Genomic DNA, 22,329 nt, shown 5'->3' with positions numbered 1-22,329 from the left:
TTTATTGTGGCATATGAACTCTTCTTTAGACTTTATTCACTGTACACTAAAAATCCACAAGCTGGCAGACATTTTCAAAATATGTACACACAGGATTCAATTGGAGACTGCATTCTGACACAGTTCAATGTGTTTTCTTCTACTTGTTCTCTGAACTAGATCATAGTCTAGTATAAATTGAAATGTCAATACCTTGTATGACATTTACCTTAGTCTAGCAGGGGATCAGGAATAAAATAATAAATGGATTTTCTCCCAGTTCAGCCAGACTCTCCTCAACCAAGTTTTTTTATTTGGTCAAGAAATTCTAGAAAAATACAGATTTTACTTATTGTTTGCAAGTGCTCTTTCTAGTTCTTGTCACCATCCCCTGAATCAAGGAGCAGTAGCTGCAGAGACATTGGCGTTGCATTATTTCTGGAAGCATCTATATTGTCCGGGTTTTAGCAGAGATAGAGTTAATTTTCTTCCTAGCAGCTGTGTTTTGGATTTTGGTATAGTGCTGTGTTTTGGATTTAGGATGAGAATAATGTTGATAACACACTGATGATGTTTTTAGTTGTTGCCAAGCAGTCAAGGACTTTTCAGCTTCTTGTACTGCCCTGCCAACGAGAAGGTGGGGGGTGCCAAGGAGCTGGGAGGGAGGAACAGCCAGGACAGCTGACCCAAACTGGCCAACAGGATATTGCATATCGTATGATGTCAGACCCCCCTGAGGGGTTGGCTGGGAGGCAGGGCAGCTTATGAACTTGCTGAGCATTGGCTTTGGGTGGTGAGAAATTGTGCTGTTCATCACTTGTTTTGTATATTACTATTATTATTATTATTGTTGTTGATGTTGTTTTTGTTGTCATTGTTGTTATCCTTTTCTGTCCTACTAAACTGTCTTTATCTCAACTCACGAGTTTTACTTTTTTTTTTTCATTTTCGATTCTCTCCCCCATCCCACTGGGAGATGGGAAGTGAGCAAACGGCTCTGTGGTTGTTTTAGCTGCCGTCTGGGTTAAATCAAATCATCTCTCCTGTGAGGAAAGGCTGAGAGCGCTGGGACTGCTCAGCCTGAGGAAAAGAAAGCTGGAGGGTGTCTGATCAATGTGCACAAACACCTGAAGAGAGGGTGTGAAGAGGATGGAGCCAGGCTCTTAGTGTGGCTCAGTGACAGGACTGAAACACAGGAGGTTCCCTCTGAACATCAGAAAATGCTTTTTCACTGTGAAAGTAACCAAGCACTGGCTGGCACAGGTTGTCCAGGGAGGTCGTTGTGTCTCCCACCTCGGAGATATTCAAAAGCCGTCTGGACGTGGTCTTGGACCACCAGCTCTAGGTGACCCTGCTTAAGCAGGGGGATTGGACCAGATGACCTCCAGAGGTCCTTTCCCACCTCAACGACTCCTGTGATTCTCTGAAATCATTCAAGATGGGCTGTTTTTCATGAGACATTCAAACCAACACCACACACCTGAGGTGTTTTATAAAATCTTTACCTATAGACCTCAATAGCCTTGTTTGTGTGTGTGAGAAGAAAGAAGACGACAAAGAAAAGAAGAAAGAAAAAATAAACTCACTGGTTTTTAAGTCACAGTGGAAAAATACTGTAATAAGACAAACAGCAACTCCAGTTATTAGAGTAATATAAAAATTTATAAATATTATAAAAATATTTTTTCCTGGCTATTAGTAATAAATAGACATCAGCTGATACTAGGAATGACATTTTATGACTTTTAAGGGCAAAATAAAGTTATACTTGCAGAAGAATGAATGGCAATAGAAAAAAAGTGCAAGCACAAAGATTGCCTACTGTTTGGTGATTCAAGTTCTAGAAATGTTCTAGATATTATCATTGAAATGGCATTTAAAATTGCATGCATCTGAAAGACTTTTCTTTTTTTTTTAATTATCACAATGCTAATTCATTATTATAGCATCCTACTAAAGATGGAGGATATGTCCTCCATTTATCCGTATCCCTCTGTTAACAATTCCTATGAAGTGCTACATTTCAAGAATTCTAATGACCAGTGAGATAAATTACTTACTTATTTAAAATTATTTCATTTACTTACTTAAACTGAAGCTATATAAGTCCCCAGAAAGGCAACTCTGTCTAACTGAAAGCTTGTAGCTGCAAGATGACACGGGGCACACCATCCAGTTATGCTGAACAGCATCTCTCCCTCTGCAGTACATGTTTGGAGAACTTATTCTACAGGTTAGGGCAAACTGAGCATGTAAGGATGGTTTCAGAGGGTGTCCCATGGGGCAAAGTTGATAAATAGTGAATTACTTTACCTGGTAATATTTCATTCCTGATCTGTTCTGTCCGTAATCCTCTCCTGGTAAATGTGGAGCTTTTACACTTCCTAGGCAATCTGTCTGCTGCTAAGCACTCTGAACTCACATTTTTCTTGACACTAGGCAAGCAAATCTGTGTAAAAGCACATATTCCCACCTCTGTGAGGTAAGACTACAAAACACTTTAGCAGGTCTACAGAAGTTTCCAAGAGATTTCATTATTAACACCAATTAGGAGGTTTGGATGGGGGGGGCGGGGGGGGGGCAGGGAGCAATGGAACAAGCAAGCAGCAAATAATGGCTTTTAGATGTGTATCAGCACTACAGAAGTATACAGCTGCAAGGTTATGGTGTGTATTAGGCTATCCTATGAATAAAAATGATATGCCTTAAAGATATATTTGCTATAGAGCATTCTACTAAATGATTTTTAATTTTGTTAATATCTGCAGTCACTACTACAATAGAGTGTGCTCTTCTTATTACTCAGTGGGTTTTTTTCACTCTTTCTCCCATTCTAATCCAATATATCTTGCTATAGATAGGGTAAATAGAGCTAATAGTCTCCAGTCTGAAACCAGAGCAGATTTTGAAATGAGCTATATGCTCACATAGCTTTGAAAATTGGAAATGAAGCTACTGTCAGTATGCAGTGCCCTCTAGTGACCATCTCAGTGAAATGGTAGAAGTAGTACACTGCTTTTTCTTACTCGACATTTCTTGATACATAGCAAAAGACAGAGAAAGAGAGAGTAGAAAAAATAATGGTGGCAGTAATGATTTACCAGAGTCGGCAATTCTACTTTTAGACACCACACCATTCCATTCCAAAGCACGTGGGAAAAAAAAAAAAAAAAAAAAAGCGGATAAACGCAAAGAAAGTAGAGAATTCAGACTGTGTACCAGAAAACAGTAATGGCAAAACACCTCTGGTAACATCAGCCACTAGCCTATAATGTCAAACCTCTGTTTTTCCTATCCCTAAAGAAACATTAATACAAGAAGGAAGCACTGAAAACATAGACCTTAATGCTTACTAGTACCAGGTTTATATGTTACTTAAATATATATTAGTACAAAATACAAATTGTCTATAGTCATCCAAACCTGCCAAAATATTGATTTTTTATGTCCTAATAATCATTCTTCTTGATAAATCTGATTAACAGCCACAACAGATGACAGAAACATTCTCAATTCTCATGTTTATTATAACAAGAAAAGGCTTTTTACTAAGAAATAATACATGGAACATGCTATTTTAGGGGAAAGTTAGAGAAAAAAGCTTCATGCACTGATCTGGATCAGCAGGGCAAGGCTACTTTCAGGGAGGGATAGGCGAGGCAAGGGCACACTGCGTGGTGGCTGCAGTCAGGCAGCTGGTCAGGACATTGCTTGGGTTTTGTGGTTCCTCACAAGCTCTTCTTTGGCCTTCCTTTGCTGTGCCACAGAGAAAACAGATTCAGTCACAGCTCTGGATCACTACTTGAATTAATGAGACAGCCCCACAACTTAGAAATGCATAAAACCACAAAAGGGCCATTTATTTCAAACTAATACATCAATTTAAATCAAATCCTGGTAAGACTCTACTTACAGGTCAGCTGCAGACTCCCTGACTGGGGAGGAGAGGGTGTACTCAGGACACATCACATCCTCAGCTGTGGAAGGACCTCTTGAAATCAGTCTCAGTTAGGGACAAAAAAGACAAGACCATTCCAGTTTTCAAGACTCTCACACTAACCACGCTCTTCCTTTTACTGTGGTGAGAGGAGCTTATTTCTGGTCCAGCTGTATTTAGATCTACTTTGTTCGGTGACATCAGTGATGAACTCTGAAGGGATTCAGCTCCAATAACCACACTGTCTGTCTGCCTTCATGCTGACGTGAGCAAAACAGCAAACAAATGGAAAATATGCTCAGATTTTCAAAGGGAGTCGGATCTCTCTGCCACGGGAAGAAAAGAAAAAAATAGAAACAAACAAACAAACAAACAAATTCATCCTCCACTGGGTGTACAGAATTAAAAAAAAAAAAAAAAAAAAGAACAGCCTGCCTGAAAAGCCCCGCTGAGTCGCTTTTCTGCATGTTTTGCTGGTCCACACTGCCTGTTTCTCCTGCTTTCTCTGTGTTTACTACACACGCTTTGCCCTTAATTACTAGCGCAAAGAAATGTAAATTAGGCACTCATTTTAGGAGAGAGGAAGGAAACAGAGCTGTATAGGACATCCCAGAGTTCTGCGTGGCCTCCTTCGAAAAGCTGTGCTGTCAGTTGCCGCAGGCAGGCTTTGTCACCCCACTGCTATGGTGAGATCCACTCCTGCTAGCAGAATTCAGGCACCAAAACTAAGCAGTTTTGGTATGTAAGGGAGGAGAAACCCATGAGTTTTGCCCATTGCTACACCCACAGAGGTCACCAGCACTTCTCAAATTGCATTGATCTGGAGACTGCTGCTTCATGCAGAGTATAAGGTGGGCTAGCCTCAATTTTCCTAGAGGCTGTATGAAGTGAAATACCAGTAGCACCAAAATCAGACACAATTCATGGTTGTTTTCAATAGTAACGTTTTATAGAACAGATAAAATGCCTGTTTGAAAAAGCAAATTTCTCCTTCATTCCTCACTTTGTTGTCACATTTATTACACATATAAACCAGTGGAGTATCCTCAGAAAACACAAATTCTACATAGTGTCATGTTGTATCAACCACTGAATAATTTAGAGAAAGAGTATATATGAAGGTTTATAATAAGGACAAGTTTATGAAACTTAGTATCTACACTGCTGTTACAGGATAAAGAGGAAATTTCATACTTATGATTGCTTAACTGTAATAGAAAATGCATCCAAGCAATCCGTCTGGATAATATGTTTATCCTTTCAAAATATACATAACAGATTCTACAAATATTTTACAATATTTTACTTCAGTATGACATATATTTTTAAAGATAAAAGTAATACAATATATGAATTAACAAACTTGTGAAGTCCAGTATATCATAATCCCCAGAACTGAAGAAGCATCCTGAAATCATTCTATATACTTCACTTCCTAGAACATATTTTTAGGCTTATTTAAATTTAAAGATGAGAAGTCTAGCTCTGCAAATATGACTCATAATTTTGGTACACATTGCACCATTCTCATTCATGCATCTTTTCCAGTCATCTTAAAATTTTCATAATTAAGCTGAGTGTAAATACAAGTTCAGTCCTGTTATGTTTATAATGAGTAAGTATTTGTAATCTTTGATGTGTGATTTTCCCTTATACCACTGCTTTCTCTAGGAAGATGCTTAAAGAGGAAGTTCCTCTTGCAGTTTCCTCTGGAGACTTGGGCAGCTGGGAACGGTGAGTTTATTCAACAAATGACCAAAAAGGTAATATGTTGCACAGCATGACAAAGATACTGAACTCTTAAAAGAGTATTCAGCTTATAACTAAAACTGTAAAGCTTTAGTTTATAAGTGCCAGTGTTGATTATCACAACTGTTAATGAGGTATGGATGTCCACTTCCCTTGTAAAACCTTGGAGATGTCAGATGTAATAGTAAATACTCGTTATCATCTCCTGAGATGGATTTCGGCAGCTACACAGATTTGCTAACTATGTATGTTGCTTTGCTTAAGAACTGATTGTTCTCAAAAAGGGATTGACCGCAACCCAGGAAATCATCAAGAGATCGGATGCAAAACCCATAGGTCACAAGAAGCTGGCTGAAAGCAGGAAAAATTATCCAAGGCTTCTCCATATTCCCCTAACCACCAGAAATGTTTTCTGTGCAATCTGTATTTTACATATATGTTTGCAATGAATGTAAAGAAACATCTCTTTTCACCGACCTTCTCAAAACTAGTATTCATCCCAGTGATACATGCGCTAGCAAAGAAAGGAGACCACTGTAAAATGACATTTCTTCACCCCCAACAGGTTCTGCTAAGGAAGATGATCAAGCATGGGCCTTACAGGTAACTTCTGTCTGAAGAAGGTAAGACACCTGGTTATATTTCCTGACGAAAGCTGTCCGCTTCTCTTTGTTAATCAATGGACTGCCAGAAAAGGAGATGCTTATATTAATTGCAACTTTCACACTGAAAACATACGCAAGTGACTGAGCTCGGAGACTGGGGAGGAGCCTTCAAAAGATCTCAAAAGATTCTTGATAAGACAATTTACGAAGTTGCAGTCCCTGCTTCTTGGCACTGTTCCCCTGTGAAAACTCACATCCTGTGCTGCAGAATCAGATGAAGCAAATGAGTTCTTGCATGCTCTGGCATGGGCCCAGTTTGTGTTTAAACTTATCACAGTGATAAAATGATGATTTTTGTTTATTTCTGCTTTATGTTATAGCAAAACAGAGTAGAAGAATGCTTTGGAAATTTTTTTTCAATCTGATGCCAAACAAGTTAAAAATCTGACAGGCAATTATTTTTAGGGGAAAGTAACAAAGGAACAGGAATGTGTCATGTTTTGTTATGCATCTTTAAGGGCATTAATTTGCAGTATAATATATGATTCAAAATCTTGCTCCGATTAAACCATTTTTTATTCCCACTACTGGCTTAACTCCTCTGTAACTGGTTACATTGCACAGGCTTCTCATGTCTGAACAAAAATTCACTCTCAGATCTGAAAAGTCTTCTGGAAGAAGTGTTTAATAACATGGAAATATTTGGGGGGGGGGGGGGGAAGGGGGGAATTATTCAAAAAAATCAGCATATTTGAAGAGAAAATATCACAGAATCATAGAATCATAGAATCATAGAATGGTTAGGGTTGGAAGGGACCTTAAAGATCATCTAGTTCCAACCCCCCTGCCACGGGCAGGGACACCCTCCACTAGACCACATTGCCCAAAGCCTCATTCAACCTGGTCTTAAACACTTCCAGGGATGGGGCATCCACAGCTTCTCTGGGCAACCTGTTCCAGTGCCTCACCACTCTCACAGTAAAGAATTTCTTCCTAACATCTAATCTAAATCGACCCTCCTTCAGCTTGAACCCATTACCCCTTACACTCTCTCATAAACAGTCCCTCACCATCTTTCCTGTAGGCCCCTTCAGGTACTGGTAAGCCACAATTAGATCTCCCTGGAGCCACCTTTTCTCCAGGCTGAACAACCCCAACTCTCTCAGCCTGTCCTCATAGGAGAGGTGCTCCAGCCCTCAGATCAGCTTCGTGGCCCTCCTCTGGAGTCTCTCCAACAGCTCCATGTCTCTCCTGTACTGGGGCCCCCAGAGCTGGACGCAGTACTCCAGGTGGGGTCTCACAAGAGCGGAGTAGAGGGGCAGGATCACCTCCCTCGACCTGCTGGTCACTCCTCTTTTGATGCAGCCCAGGACACAGTTGGCTTTCTGGGCTGCAAGCGCACACTGCCGGCTCATGTTGAGCTTCTCATCAATCAATACCCCCAGGTCTTTCTCCTCATGGCTGCTCTCAATCCATTCCTCGCCCAGCCTATAGTCGTGCTTGGGATTGTGCCGACCCACGTGCAGGACCTTGCACTTGGCCTTGTTGAACTTCATGTGGTTCGCATGGGCCCACCTCTCCAGCCTGTCAAGGTCCCTCTGGATGGCATCCCTTCCCTCCAGCATGTCAACCACACCACACAGCTTGGTGTTGTCGGCAAACTTGCTGAGGGTGCGCTCGATCCCACTGTCCGTGTCACCGACAAAGATGTTGAACAGTGCCGGTCCCAATACCAGCCCCTGAGGAACACCACTCATCACTGGTCTCTGCTTGGACATTGAGCCATTGACCACAACTCTTTGAGTGCGACCATCCAGCCAATTCCTTATCCACTGAGTGGTCCATCCATCGAATCCATGTCTCTCCAATTTAAAGACAAGGATGTTGTGCAGGACAGTGTCAAATGCCTTGCACAAGTCCAGGTAGATGACATCAGCTGTCCTTCCCTTATCCACCAATGCTGTAACCCCATCATAGAAGGTCACCAAGTTTGTCAGGCACGATTTGCCCTTAGTGAAGCCATGTTGGCTGTCACCAATCACCTGCTTATCTTCCATGTGTCTGAGCATAGTCTCCAGCAGGGTCTGCTCCATAATCTTGCCAGGCACGGAGGTGAGACTGACCAGCCTGTAGTTCCCTGGGTCTTCCTTTTCACCCTTCTTAAAAATGGGGGTTACGTTCCCCCTCTTCCAGTCGGTGGGAACTTTGCTGAACTGCCAGGACTTCTCAAATATGATGGAGAGTGGCCTGGCCACTTCATCCGCTAGTTCCCTCAAGACCCGTGGATGCATCTCATCAGGTCCCATGGACCTGTGCACCATCAGGTTCCTTAGATATTCTCGAACCTGATCTTCTCCTGCAGTGGGCGGTTCTGCATTCTCCTAGTTGCTGTCTTCTGCGACCTGGGCAGTGTGGCTCAAGCATTTGCCAGTGAAGACTGATGCAAAGAAGTTGTTAAGTACCTCAGCATTCTCCATAGCCTGGGTAGCCAGGTCACCCATTGCATTCCGGAGGGGACCCACATTTTCCCTCATCCTCCTCTTATCACTGACATACCCATAGAAGTTTTTCTTGTTGTCCTTGACATCTCTGGCCAGACTAATTTCTATTAGGGCTTTGGCTTTCCTAACCTGATCCCTGGCTGCTTGGACAATTCCTCTGTATTCTTCCCAGGCTACCTGCCCTTGCTTCCACCCTCTGTAGGCTTCAAAAATTCTGAATCAGAACTGATTATTTTCTGTATCATTGGAGTTGCACAAGCATACAGTGGATTCCAGAGGTCTAGTCCATCAGGTGGAATCCTGACCCTGTTGTAAATACTGTCCTTTCCAAGCAGTTAGACCATATTTTGTATTTCACCCATCACAGAAAATAGTTGAGATATACATAAAAATGGAGATTTTTTTTTTCACATCTGTGTATTAGAAGACCATACAGAATAAATATCTTAATGTGAATTGTCATTTCTCTGGAAGTATACAACTGTATGCTCTATGTGAGATTGTTAATTAAACCCAGATATTTCTATCATTAGTAAACAAAGACTCTCTAAACACAGAAGTGTGAGGAGACTGGCCCAGGGTATCCTAGAGAGAAGAGAGAATGATCATTCTAATAGTGTTGAACATGGTGAGCATGGTTGGAGTGGTCAAATTTTCACAGAAACCTCTGCCATGTCACTAAATTGTCAGAAGCAAAATGTGTCATCTGACGCTTCTGCTTTTTCTCATTGGTTCCAAAAGCCAACAGAAATCTATCCAAAACACTGAACTGTCTAAACTTAGAATTTAAAAGTAACAAAACAAGTGCAGCCTAAGTCTGAGCAGTGTGTAGAGAGGAAGGCACAGATGATACATACGTATTTGGGCTTGGGCAGCTTCCCATCAATAAGCCAAATCTGTTGTCACTTTGCCATGAGTGTGTCAAGAGTACAGCATCTTCAGACACCTTTAGCCTATGCAAACAGAAGAGATAATATAAAATTAGTTTAACAGATTATGCCTGTGATGATCCCAGGAGGACTGCACTCCTGCATGCAGTTTGGTGAGACCATTACCAGACAGTCAGGGCTCAAGTGCTTTCTTCTCCATCTCTTTGTACTTGGAATGCCATTTTAGAAAGGTTTTTTTCAGAGGGGTTTTTTTCCTGGTAGGAAAAAAAAAAAAAATACAACAACAGATAAAAGAGAATTATGGTATGAGAGACAAAAAGAATTATGGTCCACTCAAAATCATTCATCTTAAGGCAGACGGTTAATTTCTTTTTAAAATGCTCTTTTTAGTACCATAGAAAAATTTCTGACCAGGCTAATTCTGTAAAAGGGTTATAATTCTGGTCTATTGCAGTTGATACTTGGTGTCAGCATAGATGTACTGGATAAATTGGCAGAGATCTGTGACTTTCCAAACAGAAATACAGCAAATAATACCATTTGCTTTCTGCTTCCTTTTTCCTCGGCTGTGAAAATTACATTTTCTTGGGATATTATTGCTCAAATTCTGAAGTCAACATGATTTCTAAGGTACTGATAAGTATAATTCAGTCTGGTAGGTTTCCACATAGGAGAGTCAGATGGGTGCTGTGCTATATTTTTAGAAATTACTAAAAATGTGTGGGAGAAAAGATAAAATTAAATAGACTAGATCATTTGACAAAAGATTAGTTCTGTGTAGCAAAGATTTATGCTGTTCTATGTTCTATGTAGCAAAGACTACCTGCTGTTACATTTCAAAGATGTGTCAATCAGAAGTTGCAGAAATGTTATTGCTGATAATCACCTGTACTTTTGGCACATTGCAGCATACTTCTCTACCTACTGGATCACAGCCCATGTACACATTCATATGAACAAAGACCTCTTAGTTCTGACTACTTTGTTGATTAGCCTTTTCTCATGATAATGGGGAAAAAAATGCTTCCATCATTCCAGTGAAGTATCTTGGTTTAGACACTGGATCAGGTAGTAGTTTGATTCATTTAAATGTCATTTTATCTCCAAATCATTTTCAAGCCAATGCAGTGATTAAATGCTTTCAGTCCCTACTCTCTTTTTTCAGGAAAGAAATGTTATTCCTTCCTGTTAGAAAAGTAGCTCCTTTCAGCATCTTCAGAAGCAACCTGGGGAGAAAATAATACAACACGTTTTTTCCTTCACAGCTTGCTTAGGTATTTTAGGTGTGATGCTCAAGTGTTGCTTATGACTGTGACTTCTTTCGATGCACAGTGTTCCATACCACCACTGCTATTTAAATTATATCTCATTTGCTGCCGATTCGGACATTCACACTGATGATTCAGACATTCATCTGAACACCCTTCAGGAGGTAGAAAATCACAAGTGAGCACAGTTGTACAGAACAGGGTTACAAAGACATCGATCAGAGGTGCACGCAAAGGTGGGTCACTGCCTGTCACGCTCATAGCAGCATATAATGGCACAGAGGCAACGGTGCTTAAAGTCATTTTAAGCACTACAGATAATGGGATTTGTCATAATACATTTCATCAGAAATTTCAGAATGTGATGCTGCTATATCGACTGCATTTTAACCACTAAAGCCAAATGTCAGCCCTTCGTCTGCAACCAAAGCCGTGCCTATGCCAGCACTGGTGAGCCAGTTTCAACCAGCTGATCATAGGCAGCAAATATGAGTGTTCATTGAGCATAATCCCACTAGTTATTTTTAGCCATTCCTTCAACACTCACTATGCTACTAACACTGAAGTGTGTGTTTGTTATTTACAACAGACTGATGATGTATGTAAGTCAAATATTCTCTGAGGTACTTGGCACTTATTTGGCTTTGATATTTATTTGGCTTTGGCATTTATATTAGTAAACTCAATCTTCCAAATGCTAATTCATTATGGTTTTTTAATCATCGTTTTTCTTCATGACTCACCCATTTTATTTCCTGCTAATTTTGATTATTCATTTTATATTATGTTATTTTTACTTCACTGAAAGAATGCCAGAGACTTTTTGTGGATTCCTTGTCTTCTCAGGCATTGTAGCACCTGCCTCCATGAGGAAAAACTGTGATGAGCCAAATAAAAATACTCACACTTAGCACTGAGTTTGAAGTTTTAAATCTCTCACAGAGGAGTGAAATCATTATCAGTGTACAGTGAGAAGCATTTACAATGAAGTGAGAGAAGAGGAAAATGCAGTCTAAAGTGCTGAAAAATAGGTCGCCTTCATTAGACAATATAAAGGACCTACGATGCAAAATAGTTTTCTGAGAGCTCGGACTCCTGTTGTAAAAGAGAGATGACACCATGAGAACACCTGAAACCCAGCAGCATGCAATCTGTCCTGCAGAACAGGTGGAAGGGACATTGCTTTTCACTTCCGTGTGGTCTGACTTATACGTGGTCTGAGGTTGGCACCACTACTTAAGCACTACCAAAACATAACTCCAAAGTGCACAGTGGTTTTATTACAAAGTTATATCTTTCTGGCTGTATTATTAAAGGAAATATGAATATTTGTATCATTTTCAGGTGGAGAAAAAATAGATACTTCTCAATCTTATATCCATTCTTTTCCAAATAATTTGGAAATATTTTGGCTTCATTTTCAGATTGTGTTAATTGAGTGTCTTTTCCTTTGCTTTATAAGCAAAACATTGAAGGACAAATGCCAGTTTCCATCTTGCTTCCATGACATCCATTAATACAGGCAAAATTCAATTCCTTTGTAGCCCAGAATATGTGGATCTCTGAAGAATATGTGAAATGTCTGCATCACCAAACTGTTTAATTGAAAGTTAACTATCCAAGCACCAATGGGATTTTCCACTAACAACTTTAACCTGTAATGATTGATTAACATTTTGGAGAAATCTATGCAGTAAAGTTAGCAATGCTTATTCTAAACAACTGAAATTGTTATGTGCCTGTTGTCTGAGATGTATATAATCTTTTTTACTGCACAATGCATAGTTACCTCTATTTTGTTCAAGTACAGTGTTTCCTTCAATCTACTTACTCTGGCACTAAAATATGCTAAGTGTCTGTTCTTTAATTGCTTTGCCATAAATAATTCAATTAATTTAATTAGGATTATACTTACATCATTCATAATACTATATCACAGGTGGTGTTATGCTCTCATATACTGACTTTGTAGGTATCTTAAAAAACAGTCTGAAATATCTTACAAGGATACTGATTGCCTACTTTGCAAGAACATAACCTTAATACATCAGTGTATTGCAATTTGCATTGTTCTGATTAATCCATATGTATGTTTTTTCTCATATAAATGATAAATATTAATTATTATATGCTTATGTCCAAGCTCCTGCTCACTTTTGTTGTTTAAATTATTCTTGTATATACTTTAGAAGTTAACAGAGTTTTACCTAAACCTTTCCAAAGTACATTTGGTTTGCGTATCTTCAGAATGATCATTGCCATAGGCCTCAATATAAACGATAAATACTTTAACACAACTAATATAAAGCTGGATCATAGCCAGTCTTTAGAACTATGCTGTAAACTGATGCGTATTGTCAGCAGTTCTGCTTAAGCCCACCTACCGATAAATACTTTTTTATTATTTTCTAATAATAGTTAATTTTAAACGTCTACTGACATATTTTGCCTACTTTAGACAAGGCTGCAGAAGTTGGGAATCTCCCTGGGTTCCGAGCAGTTATTTCCAGGTGGGCTGGGGGAATGCTAGCGTGAATGTAAAGGCCCACAGCAGCACCCAAAACTCAGCTGCTCCCCCACAGCATGTCCGCAGGTTTTCTCTGCGGCAGCTAACTGAACAGGGCTGCAAGATTTGCAAACATGTAAGTTTGCAATAATAATTGCAAAACAAAGTTTAGCCAAGGAGGAAGAAAAAACGCTAATAAAGCTATCCAGAATTTTGAAAATTCATTTTCTGTGAATATTTCCTCACTGAGATTTTATGCCATTTTGAAGTCTTACTGACCCTGAAAAAGGTCTACTATTTAAGAAAATGCTTTGGATCCCAACTATTGATTATCAAGTACAAAGCTACTTTTATGTACTTTATCATTTAGTTAGCAAAGATTTTTACACTACCACTATAAACACAAAGGAAGGTTTCTGTTGCTAATTTGTAGCTAAAGGGCAGATGTATATCCTGACATCTTAAAAACATGGATCAAATTTGTTGTCTTGAAACCTTGAATCTTTTGAACTCTGTATTCAATATGTATTCCCAGGAGCTTGGTTTGACATGTACCATCAGTCATATCACTGATTAAGTTCTTGACATTGTTTAATAAGGAAATTGGATTATATGAAATGTTTACTGCATTTTCAGTAGGATCCTTTCACTAAACTGCTATTAAGCATTATCCATCTGGGGTCAGCTCTGTAAAAAGTTCTTATTATTGGAATGGAAGAAAAGAGCAAACTTAAATAACATTTTGTATATCATCATCTATAATTAACATTTAAATACTCCTGCAAAGGTATTGATGCAAAGGCAACCAGACCCGTATGAAAACAGGAAGTAGCAAAAATAAAGATAAGAAGAGAGAAACTGGTAAGGTAGAAGAGAGAGTTTATCTGAATTAATACAGGAGAGATGTTGAACAGAACCCTCAGCTTTTTAATTATGCAATGAGATAAATGAGGGTATGTTCAAGGTCAGGTTGGACAGAGCTCTGAGCAACCTGATCTAATTGAAGATTTCCCTGCTCATTGCAGGGGAATTGAACTAGGTGACCTTTAAAGGTCCCTTCCAACCCAAACCATGCTATGATTCTATGATTCTCTATCAAATTGTATGATGGATAGACAATAACATGGATCAATCCCATTACAAATCTGATAAAGGAGAGTATTATCTTACCCAGATATGAAATGAAAGTCAAATAGGTCTTGTGCATCAGGTTCTCTATAAATATTTAATTAAGGTCTCTTTTCCCACACCTCTTTATTCCTGTGATGCTGAAGACCATTCCTGGGTCCAGCATTAGTGTACTTCCTAAGTGATAATCATTGAGTACTCTTTTCCATTTTGAGATGTTATTGATATCTTGAAATAAGAATAGAGGCTTTTTGTACAAATTAGTTATCAGGTTGTGTGCTGGTTTCAGGGGAGAGAAGCTAATGAAAAAATGCTGAGGTCCACCACAAGGTTCTTTGCAAAAACTAAACAGTGGGGGTGCAGTGAGTGGGGGAAAGGGTTGTCATCTGTACCACTGAGACATAACAGATTGACAGCAACAGGGGGGTTGGAACTAGATGATCTTTAAGGTCCCTTCCAACCCAAACCATTCTATGATTCTATGACATTACACATACATTTGGTACTTCATTACCCCTACTGTGTTCAAATGGGGACACAAATGAGTCTCAGCTGGGATATGTGACAATCACTGAATCATCTCAACTTTCAGTTATAAAGTGTCCCAAATAAAACTGGTGTCATCTCATGGCTGTTTATAACCAGCCTTTTTCAGCATTAAGACAACCAGATTGCTTTAATTTATAGATAATACAACCAACCTGGAAAGGTGGTTGGCTGGTGCAAATAATAACTTTATAATGATATTGAGGTCCACACCAGCCCAAATTTAAGGCAAAAGAGAGATACTCACCCCTTCCTTTCTCTTTGATTGCACCAACAGAAAAAATTCAGTAGTACCAAGAAACCAATCCTATATTTCAGATAAAGAAAAACTGATGGTAGTGGAGGCATAGCCTCCTGCTGTTAGCAGTATGGGGAAATCAAGGATTTGCTGGAGGAGAGGAAGCTTGCTTTAAAAATACACAGCTGAGAGCGTGATGATTTAATACTTCAGGAGACTGAAGTTCCCATTTTTGTTCTTTGTGAAACTAGAGAAAAACCGAAGTTGTAAGAGATCAGGTTCAACAAAAACACCCTAGAAAGCGGAAGAGGCCAGCTCCTGGAAGCGTCATTTCTTTTTCCCATATCTACACAGCATAAGAACCATGTGGAGATACTGAACTGTGTGAGAAACATGATATTTTAGCATTATCCTAGCATAGCTCCTTGAAAACAGCTGCTTTTCACCTTGGACCCAAATAGTTCTACACAAGTTATGGAAGTCTGCACAGCATTAGATATTTGTTAACCCTCATTGTCGCTGCTGGCACTATTAACGCCACATTTCTGTTAGTGACTTGTGTGTTTCCATCCATGAGCTTATATTCACAATTAAACTGGAAACATCCATTAATTTTTCACAAGGAACTAAAAAGGATAATTGGATTTTGTTAAAATAAATCACTGACAGCTTTTAATGCAAATGCATGGGTAACATCAAAGACACTGAAGAGCTGCTGAAAGAAATAATAATAAAAGAGTGGATCCATCTTACAAGCTTTAACTGGCAACTTTTCCCCAGCCAGAGGGCCTGTTCTATTAAAACATGGCAAGTACTTAGCAGCTGAAAAAGAATAAAGAGAATTTTCAAGAGGTGATTGCCAGATCAACACCACAAGAAGTTACTGAGTTTGATAAAGAAATGAGACATCAAGGGTGGAGGGATTACAGAGTTCCCTGTCCTCCATAATTATCAGACAGGACAAAGTGTGCTACAAGGGGATAGAAACCAGGGTAGCTTGCAGGCAGAGGAGTGCTGTGGCTGCAGTTTAAAGCTCAGATCCTCACGTTACGCCCAAAGTAAGATATCATAATATCCCACATGATGAACAAAAAGTCTACAAAAGAATTAAAGGAAGGATAAAGGAGGTAAAACATCAGAAAGCTGCAAGTGAAGACCAACCCACCAGAGAGATGTTAAACATTTGTGATGATGAGCTCATCATATGAGATTCACAAATATAAGCCAATGCCAGGTGACATTTACTGTTATTTACATGCTTTACTGAGCTTTCTGATCTTGGACTACAAAATCTGATTCTTTCACACACTTTATGTCTTTCATCTTTCCTTATTTGTTTCTTTTCTCAATTGCTCCTCTCTAATGATTCCAATTCTACCCCGTAAGGAGTCCATTTAAAACATAAGTATAGATAAGTACTTAAAAAGAAAAAAGAAAAAAGAAAGAAAAAAAGACATGTACGGGGAAACTATTAATGATCAGAAGACCTTTTCAAAAAATATAACTGGAAATAGGAAGATATTAACTAAAAATACTAGGAAAAATTTGTAAATACTGGAAATATCTACACCATTAAATGAACATTTATGGCTATTTTATTCACTCTTGCCTTTACTCTAACTAGGCAAAGGGTTTGCGTTGATACAGAGCTTCATAAAGATGCTGACTCTGTTTACTTCATCTGTATTTTAACTCTCTTAAACTAAGAGAGTGGAGTGAATTATTTTGCCACTGGTATGTTAATGCATTAAACTCCTACTATTCTACAGAATTAGATACAAGAAAATTTTCCAAGACTTCAAACAATACACTTCACATACGATTTTCCACTGCTTGAAGATCATACAATCCTCACAGACTCATGGTCAAAGTTACAGTAGTTTAACACCCTGCAAAGTAACAGAAGATGTACTTTGGTATTATACAGATATACATATATGACACTTTCTACAAACATTCACTGTTTAGGATTGAAAACAGTAACTGAAAGATGAGAAAGACTAAAAAAAAAATGTTTATGTATGTATGTGGCCTGTATTTTTACTAAACTTTTTTGCCTATCCTTCACAACTACCTTGAGTACTGCAGTTGGATAAGAGTCTGAAGGAGAGTTGGGAGTGAGCACATAGTTCATGTAAAGATAGAAAGGATGCCAAAGACAGTAGTACTGTAATTGTAAATGGAATGAGAAGGAGGAATTGGTTTGTCCAAAGCAACTTGGGCCTAGACACCAGCAGAAAAAGAATCCTGCTATAAACTCTCATTTCAGAATTTTGACTTGTGATGCATAAAATCAGCAAAATGGAGCTTAAGCAGGGTAACCTCGATCATTGGCACACGAGCCAGAATGGTCATACAAGGCATCACTATGGGGAAAAAAACCAGACCCCTTTCTGGGAAATCAGCATGCTGGGGTGCCTCTCTGACACGTTTGTACACAAATGTGCACATCATGGGGAACAAACATGATGAGTTAAAGATCTGCATGCAGTTGCATGGTTGCAGCCTCGCTGGGAGGAGGGTGTAAAGCAAGGTCACAATGCTGGATTTCAGGAGAGCAGACTTTGGCCTCTTTAAAACCTGCTTGGTAGAGTCTGATGGGATAAGGCCCTGGAGGGAAGACAGGCCCAACAAAGCTGGTTAATATTCAGTAATCATCACCTCCAAGCTCAAGAATGGTCCATGCCTTTGAGCAAGAAGTCAGGCAAAAATGCCAGGAGGCCTGCGTGGATAAATAAGGAGCTCCTGGCAAAACTCAAACGCAAAAAGGAAGCCTGCAGAGGGTGGAAATAGGAACAAGTAACTTGAGAGGAATATAGAGACACTGCGCAAGCATGCAGAGATGCAGTCAAGAAAGCCAAAAGCCCACTTGGAATTTAATCTGGCAAGGGATGTCAAAGGCAACAAGAAGGGATTCTGTAAGTACATAGGGGATGAAAGGAAGGCTAGGGACAATGTGGGCTTGCTGTTAATGGGGCAGGGCCACAGTGACGCAGGACATGGAGAAGGCTGATGTCCTGAATGCCTCCTTAACCTCAGACTTTACTAGCAAGACTGGCCTCCAGGAATCCCAGGTCCCAGAGACCAGGGAGAAAGTCTGGAGTAAGACAGACATACCATTGGTGGAAGAGGATCAGGTCAGGGAATATGTAAGCAAGCTGGACATACATAAATCCACGGGCCCTAATGGGATGCACCCACAAGTGCATCCTGGCTGATGTCATTGCAAGGCCACTTGATGATCTTTAGACCATCATGGTGATTGAGAAAGGTGCCTGAGGACTGGAAGAAAGCCAATGGCACTCCTGTCTTCAGAAAGGACAAGAAGGTAGACCCAGAGAACCTTGAGCCTCACCTTGATCCCTTGGAAGGTGATGGAGCAAGTAATCCTAGAAACCATTTCCAGGCACATGAACAACAAGGAGGTCATCAGGAGTACTCAGTATGGATCCATCAATGGGAAGTCACACTTGACCAGCCCACTGATCACCTTCTTCAATGAAGTAACTTGCTTGGTAGATGACAGGAAAGCAGTGGATGTTGTGTACTTTGATTTCATAAAGGCTTTTGACAATGTCTCCCATAAGATTCTCATAGAGAAGTTAATGAGGTATGCGCTGGATGGGCAGATAGTGAGACAGATGGAAAACCAGCTGAATGGCTAGGCCCAGAAAAAGGGTGGTTGGTGATCAGTGGCACAAAGTCTAGTTGGAGGGCAGTAACTATCAGTGTGCCCCATGGGTCAGTATTGGGTCCAATCCTGTTCAATTAATGATCTAAAGGATGGGGCAGAGTCTAACCTCAGCAAAAAACATGAAGGTTTGCATTAGGACTAGCAAGTTTTACAGGAAGTATAGATTAGATAGTGGACAACGAGGGGAATTGAAAACTGGTATCTGATGGGAGGGAATGAAGAAGAGGAAGTCAGACTCTGCTTGGTGGTGACCAGTGACAGGACAAACGTCATTGGACACAAACTGAAATACAGGCAATTCCATTTAAAGGCAAGAAAAAGATTTTTCACTGTGAGGGTTTTGGAATGCTGGCATAGGTTGGTCAGAGAGGTTGTAGAGTCTCCATCCTTGGAGATATTCAAAACCCAACCAGACACAGCCCTTAGCAACTTGCTCTAGTTAACCTTGCTTTGAAAAGGAACTTTGGACTAGACCATACCCAAAAATCCCTTCCAACCTCAGTGATTCTGTGATTCAAAGTATAAATACCTCATACTGATTTTCATAACTAGAAAATTTTCATGTGATTTAAGAGAAAGCACCAAGACATGAAGGTGACTTCTACATTGCTGATATTTACATAAAACTTATACAATATTTCCTGTGATAAATTGTTTTAAATCTTAGGATAGGCTATTGATACTGTGTTGAAACTACTTTCATTTTAGCCTACCAATACTGATTTTCAGTTTTCAGTTTGTTTTGAAGTTCAGAAGCAGAGAACTTTCTGCTTATTTCAGACCTCCTCAGTTGAGTACATCCTGATATTACCAGTGAACTTGATGAAAACAAAGAAGTAGTCCTGTGGCTAAAAAAAGATTGTGTGTTTCTTCCAACAAAAGCCGTTATAAGCTTGCCCTGCAGTTAAACTGCTATAGCAAAGAGTAATAGTCCATTCACATCTATTATAAGAGGTATATCACCTGCAGTTTTATTGACTGTCAGAAAACAGGTCCCATTTTGTGAAACAATAAAAATCAAATTTAGAGTAAAATCTCCCAAGGTTGTAGCCTGTAACCTTATAAAATCAGAAATGACACCAGTAACCCTTTTTTTTTTCTTTTTTTTCACTTCAGAGATTATATTCCAGAGCTGGGAGTACCGCACTCATCGATATATTACCATTCAGAGATAGTGCAAAGATATTAGAAAATACTTTCAATTTGTTTCTTTATCCAACACAGAAATGCACAGCCTGTTAGTCTAACACTCAGGTAAATTTCGGACTAAATTAGATATAAAAAATTAACAAGACAATATCATTTTGGCATGTATTCATGCTTTACCTAGTCATTAACGTTTCATTACTCAGGTTCACCTGAAAAATTATGCAAACACAGTGAAAGAACATATGGGAAGTGTAACTGAATTGTTCAACTACAAGTTCATTGTATAGCAAGATTTTGGCAGCAGAGGGGCTACAGAGGTGGCTTCTGTGAGAAGATGCTAGAAGCTTCCTCTGTGTCCGAGAGAGCCAATGCCAGCCGGCTCCAAAGTGGACCTGACGCTGGCCAAGGCCAAGCCCATCAGCAACAGTGGAGCACCTCAGGGATAACAGAGTTAAGAAGGGAAGAAAAAAACCTGCAGCAATACCAGCAGCAGTCAGAAGAGAGGAGTGAAAATACGTGAGAGAAAGAACTCTGCAAACACCAAGGTCAGTGAAGAAAGAAGGGGAGGAGGTGCTCCAGATGCTGGAGCAGAGATTCCCCTGCAGCCCCTGGAGAAGACTATGGTGAGGCAGGCTGCTGCCCTGCAGCCCATGGAGGATAATGGTGGAACAGATATCCACCTGCAGCCCCGTAAACCCACGGAGAGAGGAGCCCACGCCAGAGCAGATTTGCTGGCAGGACTTGTGACCCTGTGGGGGACCCATGCTGGAGCAGTCTGCTCCTGAATGACTGCCCCTCGTGGAAGGGACCCATGCTGGAGCACTTTGTGAAGAACTGCAGCCCATGGGAAGGACTCACGTTGGAGAAGTTCATGAAGGACTGTCTCCCGTGAGAGGCACCCCATGCTGGAGCAGGGGAAGAGTGTGAGGAGTCCTCCCGCTGAGGAGGAAGGAGCAGCAGAGACAACATGCAATGAACTGACCACAACCCCCATTCCCCATCCCCCTGTGCAGCTCAGAGGAAGATGGTAGAGAAAAATCGGGGATGAAGTTGAGCCCAAGAAGAAGGGAGGGGTGGGGGAAAGATGATTTGGGTTTATTTCTCGTTACCCTACTCTGATTTTGATTGGTAATAAATTAGTTTCCTCTGTGTCTGTTTTGCCCCTGACAGTAGCTGGTGAGTGATCTCTCCCTGTCCTTATCTCGACCCATGAGCCTTTTGTTAAATTTTCTCTCCTTCATCCTGTAAAAGAGGGGGGGTGATAGAGTGGCTGTGGTGGGCACCTGGTGTCCAGCCAGGGCCAGCCCACCATGTTCATACAAGGCCATATGTGATTTTCACACACAGAATGTATGAGGAGCCCTGGGGAAGAAAGAAGGTAATTTATATTTGCTACTCTGCCTTCTTTCTGCATCATTGATAAGGCTCAGATTGGGCCATGGGAGGCAGCTCCATTATCCTGGATCTTGATCATTCTTCTCTGGGTAAGAAGTTACGAACAAGTTCTCACAGGTAAAACGTTTGATAGGAGAGCAGTGACTTTGAGCTGTGCCTCAAAGCATATCCACTGCAGGAAATACAAGAATAAAAGCTATGGTCTTAGAAAAGAGGCACTTTCTTCCAGATCCACATGGACCAGGTCCTTCGTCTCAGCACTTGAAAAAGGGGTTGGCCACGGGTTATGCAGGGTGCTCCATAACTAGGTACCCTATATCCAGTTTCAGTGGCTGCATGATTCTTCACTTGTTTGTCAGAGGCCAAACTCAAATACTTGAATTGTGACCATGCTCCCATCTTCAGAAGTGTCTTCCTGTAGTGTCTTCATTAAGACAACTTTAGAATGCCCTGTACACCTTTGCCTTCAAAGTCTAGATTCCACTGAAGGAAAATCCATGTGGATAGGCTGGATGGAGCCAGGCACTCCTGTCAGTCTTTCTAGGTAGCTTGATTCAGTTACCTGATGGGAACATTTCATAGAATTGTAAGATGGTTTGGATTGGAAGACACCTTAAAAATCATCTAGTACCAACCCCCTGCCATGGGCAGGAACGCCCTCCACTAGACCACGTTGCCCAAAGCCCCATCCAACCTGGCCTTGAACACTTCCAGGGATGGGGCATCCACAGCTTCTCTGGGCAA

The 22,329-nt window shown here is 40.3% G+C and overlaps 1 long non-coding RNA gene across 2 annotated transcripts; it reads right to left on the bottom strand.

The window, feature by feature from the left end:
- Positions 1–3,485: 3,485 nt before the first annotated feature.
- Positions 3,486–15,479, bottom strand: LOC142600409 (uncharacterized). 2 transcript variants are annotated; one of them, XR_012833878.1, is made up of 5 exons: positions 15,357–15,479; positions 14,606–14,791; positions 9,629–9,724; positions 3,893–4,242; positions 3,486–3,735 (listed from the first exon to the last, which is right to left on the bottom strand). It is a non-coding gene; the product is annotated as an uncharacterized LOC142600409 (long non-coding RNA). The 2 variants fall into 2 exon arrangements; XR_012833879.1 differs by lacking the exon at positions 14,606–14,791 and having other exon boundaries at positions 15,357–15,470.
- Between the last annotated feature and the right edge of the window lie 6,850 nt (positions 15,480–22,329).

This window comes from Balearica regulorum, chromosome 2, assembly GCF_011004875.1.
Source record: "Balearica regulorum gibbericeps isolate bBalReg1 chromosome 2, bBalReg1.pri, whole genome shotgun sequence".
Lineage (NCBI taxonomy): Eukaryota > Metazoa > Chordata > Aves > Gruiformes > Gruidae > Balearica > Balearica regulorum.
The sequence above is the reverse complement of the archived record's forward strand: the minus strand, read 5'-3'. Positions and strand labels throughout refer to the sequence as shown.